At 39.0% G+C, this 18,477-nt stretch overlaps 1 pseudogene; it reads left to right on the plus strand.

Annotated features, from left to right (window-relative positions):
* Positions 1 to 18,477, plus strand: part of LOC127490168 (large ribosomal subunit protein eL30-like) — a 114,397-nt pseudogene that overhangs the window by 17,738 nt on the left and 78,182 nt on the right.

The following is an 18,477-nucleotide window of genomic DNA, read 5'->3' on the forward strand; positions in this document are numbered from 1 at the left end:
AACCACCATTTAAGAATGAATGAATGAATGAATTTGAAGGAATGAATGAATTTGACAGAGAAAGAGAATAAGCCTCCTTTTCTCTAGTTCCTGCAGTTATCTACTAATCACTTTACAAATGACTGCAATGTCCAGGATGCCTAAATTCAGAGCTGAGAACTCAGTCCACGTGTCCCATGTTGGTGGCAGGAATCCAACTACTCGAGCCACGATTTTTGCCTTCAGGGTTCAAATCATCTGGCTGCTGCAGCAGTATCTAGAGCTGAGACTGAACCCAGGAACCCCCTTGTGGAACATGGGCATCTTAATGAGAGGCTTAACTGCTAAACCAAATTTCTGCTCCCAAACTAACTTTTAAGTCAAATTCAACAACCCATATCTCTCCCTACTTAGAGCTAGGGAGATTATTACCTTTGTTTAATAACTTTGTTTTATTGTCCATAGAGTTTAGTGGAGTGCCTGGCATAATATAAAGGCATTTGACTGTACCTGAGGGTCTAAGTTATCACATAAATGTGCCTTCCATAATGTCCCCAAAGTTAGTTGTTCCTTTATTTGTTAAGAATTAAAGTTGTGTGCTAGGTATCCATCATGGTGTCTATCTATCTTACACAAACATAACAATATAAACACAATATTTATTGAGCACTATGGTGCTGAGATACTTTAATGAACTCTATGCACAAATGTACAAGGCAGGTGGTGTTGATTCCAATAAACAAATAAGGAAACTGAGGTTCAAACTTTAAAACCATGGTCTGATTAACTACAAGACCCAGGCTCTTAACTATGGGTGACAAAACACTTCTCTCCATCAAAGAAGATACAGCATGAATTGAAGCCTTTAGGAATTTGTTGCTTGGCTAGGACAAGAAATGATCCTCTTGCAATGATAGAGAATAACAACAAAATGCAAAGCATGTAAAGGCATGTGACATTAATAAGTTATCAGAAATCATTGGAGGAAGGGTGATAAATTAGATCCTCTTAAGTTGTATATTGTAATTTACTTACTGTGCAATGCTAACTGCTATGGACCTCCATTTTCCTCATCTATAATGTGAGTGGGAAATAACTGCTTCACAAGTATACAACTGCCATCCACTCTGGGGAAGCAATGCTATAGAAAGTTCAATGACCAACATGAATACACATGCTCTAGAAGCTTCTTTTTCCCTCTCGTTTTAACATGTAAAACCCAAATCAAAAATTGAAAAACCCAGAACTGAAAAGGGCTTACAATATAAAGAGTAACAAACAATATAAAACTACATTTATTTTTCAAAGTACTCATAATAAAAAGAAATGACATAATTATGATAAGACTCCTGTTTATAAATATTAGAAAGAAAAATCTAACAAAGATTATGTGACAATATTTGAGCTCTGATAAAAGAGCTCTTTTTCTTTGTCAGAAGACTATAATTAAGACAGAGAAGAAGATTATGTTGAGCCATTTTGGGAAAAAAAAAAAAGAAGATTAGACATGTTCGTTCCTGTTTATGCTTTTTTACTGTTTGTATTTATTCATACTTTGTAGCTACATATTATTGTAATTTAATGCTATCTTTCAGGATAAGGAAAGCAACCAGCTCCATAAACTTATCTGCTCAGAAGTAATTAAAGTCAAATAAGATGAGTCTAAATTCTCTGTTTATATTTAATATTCTTTAAAAATAGTTTTGTCTTTTGGGAAAATGACCCACTATTGCTTATAATAAAATAAATAATAAAAAATCACATACTTAATAACTGACTTTCAGGACCACAGACAGCTCAGTACCTCCTGCCTGGTGTATTTCATGTCATGGTCAAAAGTAAAATCAGAAAAGTAATATTGCATAGTTAAAAGTAAAATTATACAGTCTTAATTTTCAAATTTATATATTTACCCTAAAAGAAAAAGGAATCTGAGAATGCTAGGTCCTTAGTTAATTTTTTGTACTTCCAAGCATGCTTGGTATTCCATTCTAATTTTAGTCACTAACTTGATGTACTCAGCAAAGCATGATGAAATTAATTGAGATTTAGATCTTCCTCAAATTACTCCTTCAAAATGACTTTGATACTTTTAGGCAAAACTTGCTCTAACCAAGGGTGAGTGAATACTTTAAAAAAAGTATACATAAAAAAGCAAAAGAGAATACTGACTTCGGCAAACAAGACAGTGGCAAATGGTCAGAAAGAGGAAACATCAGCTGGCCTGCTCCTGTTGCTGCTTGTTTGCCTTGCCAAGTTGTCAAGCACCTTGGACATAGTGAGAAGGAAAGAGCTCTCCCAGGAAAAGCCTCCTGGGAATGTCAGACCAGGGAAGTGCAGTGCTCAGATCTGTGTGAAAATAAAGCATGCTGCTAGAAGTGATGGTGAATAAATACAGTTTGTGAAAAACGGGATGGAGGAGGAGGTACAAATTGGAATCTCTCCTAGTGAAAGGGAAAAAATCACAGGATTTAGAATCAGCTGGCCTGGGTTTGGGTCTCATTCCAGTACTTAATAGCTGGATGACTTTGGAAAAGACCCTTTTAGGGACTAAGCTACACTCCCTAAACCTGTAAAAGGTGCATAATAGTAAATATCTTGCTAATTGGGAGGAATCACTGAAATTGTACTTTTAATACCCCATTATACCATTTTGTATGTAGATCATCTTTTCTATGTGTATATGATAGTGCTCTGTTTCTATCTGTTTGGGACAGCAACCTGTAATGGTGAATTAACACTAGAAGACATGTTCTTCCCAATTTACATATATATATATATATATATATATATATATATATATAATTTTGTGGTGTGACATGCAGTGGTAAGTCATGGTCCTCATGTTTCAGGGGTTATATCAGAGGCTGGGCCCTAATCTCAGCTCTGAACTCATTTATTTTGTAACCCCAAGTGAGGATCTGGTCTTTGGTCTCTTTGTTAAAAAGAGGTGAGAGTATCCTTCATGTCCAGTTTTAAGGGGTGAGGCCCAAAAGAAACAGTTTGTGAAATTCTTTGGAAAATGTAGAACTTAGCACATAAGATGCAAATAATTCATCTTATATATAAATCTGCCTACTTGTACTGGGTTTATTGTTCCCAACTAGAGAACAGAGAGAACTTGAGAACAATGATCACAGCTAACAAGATTTCTGCCCACTTCATCTCTCCCAACTCAACCCCTTGAAGCAAGTGTTCTGCAAACACCCTTTTCATGTTGTTGGTTGGTTGAGAAGCACAAACTTTGTAAATCCTTCGCATTCCTCAAGTTATTTTTTTACAATTATGTTTTCTCAACATGCTAGATTTGCCTTGAATTTTTGGACCAATATGTCATGTTTGGGCTACTTTCAGAAATAGTTTTTAAATGAGTATTAGGAGCAGTCAGGATCAAGGAAAAACGTGCTTGAACTTACACTATCTTGAGTTAGGCATTCATGTGAGTCTTTAGTTTAATACACATAGCTACAACAAATAATGTGCTCTCCGATTTCTTTATTTGAAAGCTATTCAGTTTCGTGGCTCTGATAAACTCCAGCATGCTTTTACTTTTTTTGAGAGAGGCAGCCAGTTCAGTTTACTGTCCCAAATGGACATGTAAACAGGGCACCATCATGAATACATGAAAAAAAAAGATGACCTACATATACGATGATACAGTAGGGCATTAAAAGTACAATTTCAGTCATTCCTTCCAATTAAGGCTAACTCGTCTGTGATTTCAGCCTTCCATTTGAAATAAAAGTCTAAAGTAATTGGAGCACTGAGCTATTCACCACTGTATTTCAATCTGGAAATAATTGTCTTTGTTCAATTAGGAATCTGCATTTTCATGCCAGTCTTCTCAGATTATTTTGAATAGAGAATGCACTCTGATTAAAAAGGAAAAACAAAAAACAAAAAAAGCAAAACAGCAGCCTGATGTCCTCATCCCCTTATTGGATTTAACATTTTGTTTACCTCTAACAGACTGAGAAGGATGTCATAGAAATGACTTTTTGAATTTATTTATTTTAGGTGGAAAAAATCTCTTGATCATTCATATATTGCATTTAAAAAATGTGAAAGTCCTTGAAGATGATTCTTTAGAGTTGGATTTGACAAAGTGTCTATTTGTCTGAGAACTCTGATTAACTTGGCCTATGATAATGACCAACTTTTGTACAGTGCAAAATCTGACCATTAATTCTTTTTATATTCATAGGACCATTTACAGTCCTTGGTGATTTTGAAATGTGGCCTCATATGTAACTCTTACAAGGAACCTTGACAACTAAGGTTTGTTATTCTTTTTCAGCAGGTGAAGACAGCAAAGATTCGAGAGTTAATGTGATTTCCCATCACCCACTAAGTCACAGCTGAAACCAAGAGACAACTGCAGGTCTGGCTGCACTGAAGTCCACGTTTTCTCAGGCTTCAGGTACTATTTTCTTATTAATTTAATACAGCCAACAGAAAATGATGAAACATATTATTTTTAAACAATGATAGGGTGTTTAGGTGGGCATTTGACCTAGCAGTTAAGATCCCACATCATGCATTGAAGTAAATAGATTTGGTACCCAACTTCCACTTTTAACTCTGGTTCCCTGCTCATGCAGACCATAAAAAGCAGCAGTGGTAGCTCCACTGACTGGGTTCCTGTCATCCACTTGGGAGATGCAGGTCGAGTTCCCAGCTCCTGGCTTCAACCCCAGCCCAGCCCCAGCCATTGCAAGCATTGGAGAGTGAATCAGTGGATAGGAGCTTTCTTTATCTGTCTACTTACTTTCTCTCTCTCTCTCCCTCTCAAATAAGAAAGCAAGATGCTATAGATAGAACTATGAAAAATTCAAAATCAACATATGTCTGCTATGAAATCCCATTCTTGAATAACCCTGAAAGCACTTATATTTAGTATTTTTGGTTGAGAATAAAAGGTCTATAAATTACAAAAACATGTTATCACAATGACAGTTTTTTAAGTAATATTCTATGCATCAAAATATGATTTAATGATTTCTCCAAAATACATTCCTTTAGAACAAGGCTTTATCTTTTCCATTTTTATATCCCTTCAACCAATCATCATTATTAAGTAGAAAGTGAGTATAACTAAATATCTTGAGTGTGTATATTTTAATATATACATGCAAATAAAAAAAATCCCACTAGTCTGAAAGTAGAACTTGCCCAAACCTTTCATTATCCCTTTTAGAAACATTATACAGGCACCTTAAATAGCCACCTTTGATGCAAAGCAATTTCTCCTTCTTAATAATACTCTGATAAACTTACACAAGGCTGTTTCCCCTTTCTTCTCTGCTTTTGGCCATACTGTTTCAGCATGACAACAAGAAAAAAAGACTTACTTAAGCACCTGGTTGGAAAACGATAGCTCACCTCATTTTTCTTTTTGAAAATGTACAAAGTTAGTATTTGAGAGATTTCAGTTCAAATGGCTTTGCAAGCAAAGGTAGTGATAACTTCTACATTTCACGCTAAATGTGATTCTGGCTTTGGAGTGTTTGTTTGGGGCTGTGGGTTGGTGGGAGGAAGGCAGTCCGTCCTTTTGTTATCTACCAGAGCATTGGCTTTGGCAGGTGTGGAGATAACTTTCCCGTAATGATGGGAGACAATATTCCCCACCTTCACAGGAACTTGCCATCTGGTGCTGAGGGTCAGAGATAATTTAGTCTCTAAGTTAGTTCAGTGCCCCAGCTAAGATTGATAAATGAGTCCAATTACACAAATGCACAGCAGTGTCAATAACATATCAGTATTTGGCCAGTCTTGGTGAACTCTTCGGACTCCTTCAGGAAAGACAGTGGATTCCTAAGTGAATTAACCTATCTCAGACCCAGCCACGATATTGAAAGAGAAGAGGTCAAGCCTTATGAAGCTTACAAAGAAACATTAAAAATACATTCGCATAGTATGCAGATCACATCCTCTAACCTCTGATCTTATACAGCAAAAATGCCAGATTCATTGTTGGTCTTGCACACTCTAGAATGAATAACATTACACATGAAATCTTCTTCCCAATAAAAATAGTGGCTAACACTAAAAAATTACAATACGCTATGATTCAAGAAAACAAATAGGTGTGCCCATCAAGGAAAAGAAAGATACAAAGATGTGAAAGGCAAAACTTAGACCAAAATGAAGCCTTTGAGAAAGACAAATGTTTTCTTTCTCTCCCAAATAATCTGGACTGACTACAGAAATTAATAAAATTTACCAAATAGTTCCTTAAATTCCATTTCCATATCATCTTGGAATAGCTATTTTGCATAATCAGTAGAGGAGAGGGGGTTATGATTTGATGAGAAGAGAATGAGATACTGGCAATGTTAAGCGTCCAGTATGGCCCAATTTCCCAGGACCCCTGGCAGCATGTGAGCAATGACAAGATGCCACAGTTAAACAGCACAGCAATATGCAGGAAAGTAAGCCAACAAGGCTCTGTCTCCTGGGAGAATGTAAGTTTTAAACATTTAAAGGAGATCTTATTAAAAAGAATGTCAATGAACTGAGGAAATAAAATATAGTTCTATTGAGAAAACAGAATTTTCTTCTCTGGAAGGAAAATCTCTCCAGGAAGGTGAAGAGTACTCAACCTCTCACAATGTAAAGAAAAAACAGCCAGGATTTGTAGGCAAGAAAGTGAGGGAGATGGGAAGGGGGTGCTCTATGGACTGAATGTTTGTGTCCCCCAAATTCATATGTTGAAATCATAACCCCAAAGGTATAGTATTTAGTGGTGGGGTCTTTAGAGCTGCATAGAGGTAGAGGCCATGAGGGTGTGGCCCTTATGATGGGATTATTGCCCTTATAAAAAAGGGGAAGAGATAGCATCAAATTTCTCTCTCTGTGCCCCTCTCCCTTCCCTCTCCAACTTCATTCCTCCCCCCCTCACTTCTCTATTTTCCTTTAAAAATATTCATCTATTTATTTGAAAGGAAGAACAACAGAGAGAACTACAAAAAGAGAGGGAGAGCAATCTTCCATCTGTTGTTTCACTCCCCAAATGGTCACAATTGCCAAGGCTGGGCCAAGCTGAAGCTAGGAGCCAGGAACTCTATCTGGGTCTCCCAATGTGAGTTGTCAGGGCCCAAGCAAGTGGGACATCTGCTGCTGTCCCAGCTATATTATCGGGGGACTGGACTGGAAGAGGAGCATCCAAAACTCTAACTGGGAGCGTGGCTTTGCTGGCAGCAGCTTAACCCACTGCACACAACACCAGCCCCTCCATTTCTTCCGTGGCTACACCAAGTAAAGGCCTTGGGAGGACATAACCAGAAGATGGCCATCTACAAAGCAGAGGAAGGCTCTCACCAGGCACTGAATCCACTGGGCACCTTGATTGTAGACTTTCCAGAACTGTGAAAAATAAATTGCTGTTTCTGAAGTCACTCAGTCTTTGGTATTTGGTTGTAGCAATGCAAACTAAAATATGGGACGATGGAGCTGACACCGGGGCGTAATGAGTATAGCCACTGGCTGCAATGCCAGCAACCCACATGGACCCTTGTTCGAGTCCTGGCTGCTCCACTTCTGATCCAGCTCCCAAAGATGTTACACCTCTGGTTCAACCAGGATGGGCACTCGAATCAATGTTAGAAAATCTATTGGCCGGCCTACAAGTCAGACTCCGACTGTTTGAGAATGTTAAGGTCATGGCAACGCGGGCAGAGTCAGTCCTGTGGTCAAGCCAAAACTAAATGCAAACCTAATGGAAGGAGGGGCAGAAGTGATGGGTGAAGTAGCAGTAAGAGGCAGCTACTGTGCAAAGAAATCAGTGGGCAGCCATCCACAGGTGTCGAGCCAGTTCACGATGCCTTCCAAACGAGGCTCAGCTGAGCCCAATTTCCTCTTGAAAGAAGTATGTGAGAGTGCCTCTTAGAACATTATAACCCTGCTCATTTCCTGTACCTTTCTTTTAGTTGAACTACTTCCAAAATGTTTTTATTGGGTTCCAACTAATTAATCCACGAAGAAGATAAAAGACAAGCCTCCAAAGTTAATGCTGTCGGCATTTAAAAACTACCGAACATGAGGAACAAGGAGGGAAAGGATCTAACATTTTTTAAAATGTCCTCCATGTGACAGACCTTGTGGTAGGTGAAGTACGTATTTTTATCCCTTTAGCAACTGTGTTGCTATTTTACTCACACAAATGAAGCAAATGAGCTTCCAAGGGCTTAATAAACTTGTCTGAACTCCTGCAGCATCGGGATTGAAACTCATACCTGCCGGACTCCACAGGCCCTTCCAGGTAATAAGTCTCTCAAAACAGTGAAGATATGGATGATAACATCCGCTGGCTCATTTTGTGTGTCCACGTGGAGGAAGTGTTAGATGAGGTTAACATTTAAATTGGTGGCATTTCATTTAATATAAGGCGAATGGGCCTCACCCAATCAGTTGAAGGCATGCTTACAACAAAAAGGATGGGACTTGTGTAAGAGACTCCTCCAGCTGCTGATTTCCTTTGTACCCTTGGCTGTCCTGGGTCCCTGGGCTGGAACTTCTCCACTGCTTTCCTGGGTCTCTAGCCTGCTGGCCTCATCCTGCAGATTTAGACTTGAAGCCTCCATAATTTCATGAGTTAATTCCTTATAATAAATCTCTTTATATGTAGGTAGACATCCTATAAGTTCTGTTTCTCTGGAGAAACCTACTATGCAATAAAAGGCTTGGTTCAGGAAACTATGCCTGGCTTGTGGCTGGCACTGTGGTGCAATAAATTAATCCTCTGCCTGCAGTGCCGGCATCCCATATGGGTGCCAGTTCTAGTCCTGGCTGCTCTTCTTTTAGTCCAGCTCTCTGCTATGGCCTGGGAAAGCAATAGAAGATGGCCCAAGTCCTTGGGTCCCTGCACCCACATGGAAGACCTGGAAGAACTTCCTGGCTCCTGGCTTCAAATTGGCTCAGTTCCAGCTGTTGTGGTCATTTGGGGAGTGAACCAGTGGAGGGAAGACCTTTCTCTCTGTCTCTCCCTCTCACTGTCTGTAACTCTACCTCTCAAATAAATAAATAAAACCTTAAAAAAAAAAAAAAGAAACTATGGCTGCATTTCAAGCTGGTTCAGGAGTGTGTTAAGGGTTTCTAAGCTAGGTGTTTAATATATCCTTTCCATTGTCTTCTGCTTATTGTTGATGTAGTATGTCTATTTCTATGTTTTTATTTTTCAACATGTATACACATGCACACACAAACACACACATGCTTTTATATCTAAAACGTTTCTTTTGTAGTTAACAATCATTGGAACTAGCTTTTTAAATCTATTTTGAGGTCGAAGCCACGGCTCATTAGGCTAATCCTCCTCCTTGTGGCGCCGGCACCCCGGGTTCTAGTCCCGATCGGGGTGCCGGATTCTGTCCCGGTTGCCCCTCTTCCAGGCCAGCTCTCTGCTATGGCCCAGGAGTGCAGTGGAGGATGGCCCAGGTCCTTGTGCCCTGCATCCGCATGGCAGACCAGGAGAAGCACCTGGCTCCTGGCTTTGGATCAGCGTGATGCGCCGGCCGCAGCGTGCCGGCCGCGGCAGCCATTGGAGGGTGAACCAATGGCAAAGGAAGACCTTTCTCTCTGTCTCTCTCACTGTCCACTCTGCCTGTGAAAAAAAAAATTTATTTTGACTGCCCTTGCCTTTTAATTGGAAATTTGGTGCTCGTTAATATTTAAATGAATATTAATATAGTTACATTTTGTTTTACTATTTTACTGCCTTTTTCTATTTTATACTTCTATTATTCTCCTCTGTTTCCTCTATACTAATTCTTTTCAACACATTTTAAAGGCTTAAAATTTTTTATTAATATAAAGAGAACACATTTCATCCATTCTATATGTACAGTTCAGTTCCAAGATAACACATCTCCTCAACCCCCACAATCTCCCTCCCTGTCGCCCCTCTCTTTCTTTCATCAGTTTCTGCAGACATAATTTTAATCCACTCTGTATTCACAGGTTTAATTCCTTACTACCATAATATTTGACAAGTAAAAATAGGAATACAGTAGTTCCACAGGAGTATAAAAAAGGGCTAAAAACAGCAATCAAATCACAAAATGTCTGTTTCATTCCTGCACATTTTTGTATTCTATATTAACTGACACATATAAAAGAAAACATGATATTTGTCTTTTTGAGACTGGCTTATTTCACTAAGCATATGATTTCCAGTTGCATCTATTTTGTTGCAAAAGAAAGGATTTCATTCTCTTTTGTGGCTGAGTAGTATTCCATGCTGTATACGTACCACATTTTCTTCATCCAGTCATCTAATCCATTGACTTTCTTTTTTTTTTATCTTTTATTTAATGAATATAAATTTCCAAAGTACGACTCATGGGTTACAATGGTTCCCCCCCCCCATACCGTCCCTCCCACCCACAACCCTCCCCTTTCCCACTCCCTCTCCCCTTCCATTCACATCAAGATTCATTTTCGATTATCTTAATATACAGAAGATCAGCTTAGTATACCTTAAGTAAGGATTTCAACAGTTTGCTCCCACACAGAAACATAAAGTGAAAAATAATAGATGATTTTTTTTAAATGATAATGAAATCAGATCAGACCTATTGTCATGTTTAATCCCAGTGAGAGTCAAGTTGGGAGTTGATAATTTCTTTCTTTTTTTTTTTTTACAGAAGATCAGTTTAGTGTACATTAAGTAAAGATTTCAATCGTTTGCACCCCCATAAAAACACAAAGTGAAATATACTGTTTGAGTACTCGTTATAGCATTAAGCCTCAATGTACAGCACATTAAGGACAGAGATCCTACATGAGGAGTAAGTGCACAGTGACTCCTGTTGTTGACTTTACCAATTGACACTCCTGTCTATGGCATCAGTAATCTCCCTATGCACCAGTCATGAGTTTCCAAGGCTATGGAAGCCCCTTGAGTTCTCTGACTCTTATCTTGTTTAGACACGGTCATAGTCAAAGTGGAGGTTCTCTCCTCCCTTCAGAGAAAGGCACCTCCCTCTTTGAAGACCTGTTCTTTCCACTGGGATCTCACTCACAGAGATCTTTTTGCCAGAGTGTCTTGGCTTTCCATGCCTGAAATACTCTCATGGGCTTTTCAGCCAGATCCGAGTGCCTTTAGGGCTGATTCTGAGGCCCGAGTGCTATTTAGGACATCTGCCATTCTATGAGTCTGCTGAGTATCTCATTTCCCATGTTAATCCATTGACTTTCAACTTTTACCTCTTCACATTATTTTTTTAGTATTTACTATGAAATACTACATACACCCTTAACATTTCACAGTCTGTTATTAATTAATGTTGTACTTTCATGTTCCTGTGTATATAATAAATCATTTTCATTGGACATCCTCCAAAATATTTTTTATATTTTTGGTTTGCATCAAAAACTTTGAACTTTGATATCCTCAGATGTGATTTTCTTCTTCTTTTTATCCTGTTTGGTGTTTGCTAAGTTTCTTAAATCTGTAAATTTGTACCTTTCACAAATTTGAAAAATTTTCAGCCATCATATCTTTAAATATTTCTATGTCCTGTTCAATCTTTCTGTTTCTCTGGAACTTAATTACACACATGTTAAAATTTTTGTTGTGGCCATATAAGTCTGTGTGGCTCTATTTATTTTTAAACTTTTTTATTTCTTCATATTAGAATATTTCTATTGATTTACCTTTAAATTAATGATCTTTTTTCATCTCCAATCTGTTACTCTACTGACTTTTCATTGCATACATTTTTAAGTTACAAATTTCCAACTGAATTTTGTAGTTTCAATTTCTCTTCTAAGAATTTCTAAAAAAACTGATCATGAATAGAATAACTGCTTTACAATAAAGTTTTAAATAATTAAAAAACTGGTTCAACTCAATCTCTATTAATTGTGTCTTTTTTTCCTAGAAACCTTTTATTTAAGGTATATAAACTTCATGCATTTCATTTATACAAATTTAGGAACAGTCTTCAGTTGACAAGCATCTATTGATTCCATATCTTAGCTATTGTGAATTGAGTTGCAATAAATATGGGGTACAGATAACGCTTTCATATGCTGATTTTATTTCTTTTGGGTAAATTCCCAGGAGTGGGATGGCTGGATTATTTGGTAGGTCTATTTTCAGATTTCTGAGGTATCTCCACACTATCTTCCACAATGGCTGTTCCGGTATACATTCCCAGAAATAGTGGATCAGGGTACCTTTTTTCCCACATCCTCACCAGTATTTGTTGTTTGTTGATTTCTATATGAGAGCCATTCTAACCGGAGTGAAATGAAACCTCATTGTGGTTTTGATTTGGCTTTCCCTGATGGCTAGTGATCCTGAGCATTTTTTCATGTGTCTGTTGGCCATTTGAACTTCCTCTCTTGAAAAATGCCTGTTCAAATCCTTTACCCATTTCTTAACTGGATTGTTTGTTTTGTTGATATTGTATATTAAACCTCTATCAGTTGCATAGTTTGTAAATATTTTCTCTCATTCTCTCGGTTGTCTCTTTACTTTGTTGAGTGTTTCCTTTGCAGTGCAGAAACTTCTTAGTTTAATTTAATCCCATTTGTCTATTTTTGCTTGTATTGTCTTTGCTTCTGGGGTCCTTTCCTCTAGTAATTATATGGTATCAGGTCATAGATTTAGACTTATGGTCCATTTAGAATTGATTTTTGTTTAAGGTGTAAGGTATAGGTCTTGTTTCATACTGCATGTGTATATCCAATTTTCACAGCACCCATTTGTTGAAGAGACTATCCTTTTTAGAGGGATTGATATTAGCTCCTTTGTCAAAGATTAGTTGGTTGTAGATGTGTGGATTGATTTCTAGAGTTTCTATTCTGTTTCATTGGTCTACATATCTATTTTTGCACCAGTACCAGTCTGTTTTAATAATTGCCCCGTAGTATGTCTTGAAACCTAGTCTGATATTATGATGGCTACCCTTGTTTGTTTGTGCTTTCTGTTATCATAGACAACCTGTTTCAATCAGTTTTGATACCTCATTCTTTTAATAACAAAAAATACAACTAATAATTATATTTAAGATTGCAGTGTTTCTTTCTAGAAGATTCTTTCTAGCTGCATTTCCTGCTGTAATCTTGTCCTTGGACTTCAGAATGACTTTTCTTGTTCTTTCTACCCTCATGGAGTTGTGTAGTTTTTGTTTATGTTTTTGTTGTTGTTTTTAACCAATGTTTAGTACCTCAGCTGTCACTATTACCCTGAATGGGAAGAGATTCAGAAATCTCAAATTTATCTTTTAGTTTCATTTTCTTCCATAAGCATTTTTTTAAATTTTTAATTGTTTTTTGACAGGGAGAGTTAGAGAGAGAGAGAGAGAGAGAGAGAGAGAGAGAGAGAAAGGTCTTCCTTTCCATTGGTTCACCCCCCAAATGGCCACTACTGACAGCGCGCTGTGCCGATCCAAAGCCAGGAGCCAGGTGTTTCCTCCTGGTCTCCCATGTGGGTTCAGGGACCAAAACTTGGGCCATCCTCCACTGCCTTCCCAGGCCACAGCAGAGAGCTGGACTGGAAGAGGAGCAACCGGGACAGAATCTGGTACCCCAACCAGGACTAGAACCCCGGGTGCCAGCACCGCAGGCAGAGGATTAGGCAAGTGAGCCACAGCGCTGGCCCCATGAGCATTTTGAAGTCCCCTTGTAAGTGTGTTTGTGTGCCCATGTGGTCTGTTCCAATATTGCTCAGAGCAAAGGATCAGGTTTTCCTTTAAAAAAATTGCCATCATTCATATACTTATGTTTTTGGAATCCACAATAAGAATAACTATATAGCCGGCGCCGCGGCTCACTAGACTAATCCTCCTCCTTGCAGCACCAGCACACCGGGTTCTAGTCCCGGTTGGGGCGCCAGATTCTGTCCCGGTTGCCCCTCTTCCAGGCCAGCTCTCTGCTGTGGCCCGGGAGTGCAGTGGAGGATGGCTTAAGACTTGGGCCCTGCACCCCATGGGAGACCAGGATAAGTACCTGGCTCCTGCCATCGGATCAGCGCGGTGCACCGGCCGCGGCGGCCATTGGAGGGTGAACCAACGGCAAAGGAAGACCTTTCTCTCTGTCTCTCTCTCTCACTGTCCACTCTGCCTGTCAAAAAAAAAAAAAAAAAAAAAAGAATAACTATATAAAAAATTTAACAAAATGAAACAGAAAAATACACTAACGGAATTCAGTTATTACATTCAACAAGCATAAAATACTTCTATCAAATTACTTGAAAGTTTCTAAATGCTTATTCTTAATTTCTGTATTTATATAACGTCAAACCAGAGCAAAGAGTTTGGAGACTGGTACCAGTCCATGGGCTACATATTGAGCAGTGCTGCCCTATATCTCTCCTTCTTATCACTAATTAAATAGGTGTCATATTTTACCATTTATTTTGACTTATCTTTTAATTTCCTGGAGAGCAGGAAATATCTGTTTGTGGCCTTGAATTCCCTAGGAGAAAACACCAAGCATTATGGGTGCCAAGAACATGTAGTGATGCACAAACACCTGGTCAACTAATCCTTAGTTAGGTGGGTGGATTGCTGTATAGGTGCATAATAGCCAAGTAATAAATTTATAAAGCTTTGTGAAAGACTTGGATAGAAGTTCAACAGCTTTTAACAAGGATAAAAATCCTCTTTAGAAAATTTCTAAAGTAAAGGAATGCTTCTATAGAGAATAATTTTTATGATGTACAAAAAGTCACAAGATAGTACATTTGGGAATATACATACATGTATATGTGTGTGCATGTGTATGTGTGTCTGTGTGCTTGTATTTCCATAATGAGAGAAATGGATTCTTTGAACTATTTTGGCCTCCTGATAGAAAATTCAACACTAAAATTCAGAAAAGAAAAAAGATGAGATGCCCAATTCATCTCCTTTTTAGATTTGAATGTTTTCTCAAGTCATCTATAACATTATAATGGCAAAAGATTGAGAGAAATCTAATGCATTTTTCATGCAGCTGGTAATAGTCTTTATTCTAAGCAATGAAGGAAAAATGATCTTTAATGAGTTCATCTGTGGTTCACTACAAGCAAAATATTTTAGTACAAGATTATTGACTTCTTTTCTATAAACTATTTTGGCAAAAGGATGGCTGAAGTAATGATTCTTCACAATTGCTGTCTACACAGCAAGATTCTGAGAGCTGCAAATCAGACTTCTTGCAGGGATCCAGTGGGCTGGTATTTGCTGAGATCTCTTACATAAAGAAAGGCATGTATGTCATGGGCTTCAGGGAATTAAGCAAGGAGATGCGTTCTTTTTAATTTCTTTTTTACAGTTATCTCATGCCCTTCATTGATTCCTTTACTTTCAGATTCAGGACAAGGTTGATCCACTGTTTTGGGAACACAGCTCAATGTTCCATATGAAATACTTGTTGAGGTCATTAAAGATTGGTGGAAAATATAAAGATTCAATGATAAAGAATGCAGCTACAGGAAAACAGCAACAGAGGAATAATGTATTTGAAATTGAAGTGTTCATGATATAATTTGTAAAGATTCATGCAAGTTCATAGAAGTTCACACCCCATAGGTAAGTAGGTCATAGGCATGAATAAGCAGTTCTAGAGACAAAGTAGAAAGCAAATGAAAACATATTTTTAAGATTTATTTATTTGAAAGGCAGAGGCAGAGAGAGAGGTCTTATATCTGCTGGTTCACTGTGCAAATGGCCTCAATGGCCAGAGCTAGGCTGATCTAAAGCCAGGAGCCAGGAGTTTCTTCCAGGTGTCTCACATGAGTGCGAGTGCAAGGGCCCAAGGACTTGGGCTGTCTTTTACTGCTTTTCCAGGCCATAACAGAGAGCTGGATCAGAAGTAGAGCAGCCAGGACTTGAACCGGCGCCCATATGGGATGCTGGCACCACAGGCAGCAGCTTTACCTGCTATGCCACAGCACTGGCCCCAAAAATATTTTAATCCTGGTTACTGACCAAACAAATAGGCATTAGCTACCTCACTTTCAACTCAGTTTCCTGCTAATGCACCTGGAAAAGTGGTGGAAGATGGCCCAAGTACTTACACCCCTGCCACCCATGTGGGAAACCAGGATGGAGTTCCAGGCTCTTAGTTTCAGCCTGGCCCATTTCTGGCTGTTGTGAGCATTTTAGGAGTAAAATAGTAGATAAAAGATCTTTTTCTTCTTGTCACTCATGCCTTTCAAATAAACAAATAAGTCCTTAGAAAATTACACTAAAAAGTTGAGATCTTTCAAACTTAAGCACTTGTGAAAAATTAATACTTGAACAAATTGCTTCTTTGAAAGGAAACCGAAACATTTGCAGTTGTAAAAATTTATTTATATTTATTTACTCGAGAGACAGAGAGAGAGAGTGAGAAAGAGAGGGAGCTCCCATCCATTGGTTCACTCCCCTAATGCCCACAGCTGCTGGATCTGGGCCAGCGCTGAAGTTGGGAGCTAGTAACGCAATCTGTGCCTCCCACACAAGTGTTAGGAACCCAATTTCTTGAGCCCTCCTGGCTGCTTCTCGGGGTCCACATTAACAACAATCTAGAGTCAAGAGCCAGAGGTGGTCATTGAACCCAGGTACTTTGATGTGTGATGGAGTTTCTGAATTGCTAGGCTGAGAGCCCACTCTACACAGTTCTGATACCATTCTAAATAGGTAATGCACACTTTCATAAAATAGAAAAAAGCTATAAAGCCATCTATATCATTGGAAATTGAAAAACCTTGGAGGGAAGCATACTAAGGAAATAATGCAATAGAATCATTAGCTATTAGAATGAAGATAGCTACTGTAACTAAGAGAAACTCATCAAGCAGTAAAGGAAGACTACATAAGCCAATAAAAATAATACTTTATAAAACACATAGAACTCTATGAGAATATTGATGATACAATGTTAAATGATCATTATACAGGAAAAAAAGTAATTCCAGCTATTGAAAAAACTGTAGGCATGTAGTGATTTGCAAAATTAGAAATATTAACCAGGCCAGTATTGTGGTTCAGCTGCTGCTTGCGAAGCCAGCATCCCATATGGAACACTGGTTTGAGTCCCAGTTGCTGCCCTTGCCATCCAGGTCCCTGCTCATGTGCCTGGGAAAGCATTAGATGATGGTCCACGTACTTGGGTCCCTGCCACCCAAGTGGGAGACCCTGATGGAGTTCCAGGCTCCTGGATTCATCTGGGGCCATTTGGAAAAATGGACCAGTGAATGGAAGATATTCTCTCTTTCTCTCTCTCCCACTCCTTCTCTGTCTCTCTCTTTCATCATTCTACCTTTCAAATAGATAAAATAAATCAACAAATAATACATGAGGATATTTCAAAAAATTTGTGGGAAATGGAATTGAAAGATGTTTATTCTGATGCAAAAATTTTTTGAAATCCATACATAGTTTTTTCCTAGTACGAATTTTTCATGAACTCCTTGAAAACCCCTCATTTGCATGGATTGCAAACCATTTTTGAACCAAACTAAACTTCCAATTCACTTTTCCACAAACTTTGTGTAGTACCCTTGTACGTATTTGGGGTGATTGGTTAAGAATGTTTCCCTGTTTCTTTTCCTTTCTTTGTTACTTTTTCCAAATTCCCTTACTTGGATTATTTTACCTATTCTATGTCTTTTTCTCCCCTAAATTTTTTATTTTCAAGGGAGAAAGAAGGAAACGATGATTGTCTGGAGGACATCCCGCCCCCTCAGGCCCCCTTACAGTCAGGCTCTGCCCACACTCAATTTTCTTCAGCCCTGTCAGCCCCTTTTCGGAGAAGTTGATGTGTGGCTCTAATCCTCTCGGCTGGCCGCCTCCCTATTCAGCAGGGTATGCAAATACTTCCAAACCAGAGCATTTTAGACCTATTGAAGGCCCAAGACAACACACTTTTCATTAGCATTTGAAGTGTGAGGGCTGAAAAAGGGGAATGGACAACTTTTTTTCTTTCTTCTTTTGGCTCGAAGCTTTGGGGAGACTTGAAAATGTCCGTTTTTCATCCCTTTGCACACATCAGCATTGGCGCTAAACTTCAGAGAGACGCATTGACTGCCCTCAGGGGAAAGCATTCAGGGGGATTTTTACACATACACAGAGGGCCATCGCTTGAAATAAATCAAGGAACGGAGGTGGCAGAGATGAAGCGAGAGGGGTTCAGCGGGCTAAGCTAGGCGTCCAGAGGCATGAATTTAAATCACGATTTATTTTCTTCTTGCTCTGCTCTTGCATGAACCTCAGTTTTTTAATCCTCAGCAATGGGGAGGAGCCTCGGGGAGTAGCAGGGGAAGATTTACAATGCACGGCCAGTCCCCCTGCAAGCAGCCCTCCGGAGGTGCCCGGTCTGCAGTGTAGAGGTTAGAGCCTGGTGCTCCGAAGCCTAGGTCACAAGTTCAATCCCCTTATGGGTCAGTTAGCTTTTCTCTGTTCTGCAACCACAGACTAAAGGCCTGAGCCCCTTATTCAGGCCGAATGTCTAACAAAATGTGTGCCCTTGGTCACTGCACAAAACAGCCCAGCCAGAGACGAGCAAATCCATCCTCCGCTGTGG

This window comes from Oryctolagus cuniculus, chromosome 11 (genome assembly GCF_964237555.1).
Source record: "Oryctolagus cuniculus chromosome 11, mOryCun1.1, whole genome shotgun sequence".
Classification (NCBI taxonomy): Eukaryota; Metazoa; Chordata; class Mammalia; order Lagomorpha; family Leporidae; genus Oryctolagus; species Oryctolagus cuniculus.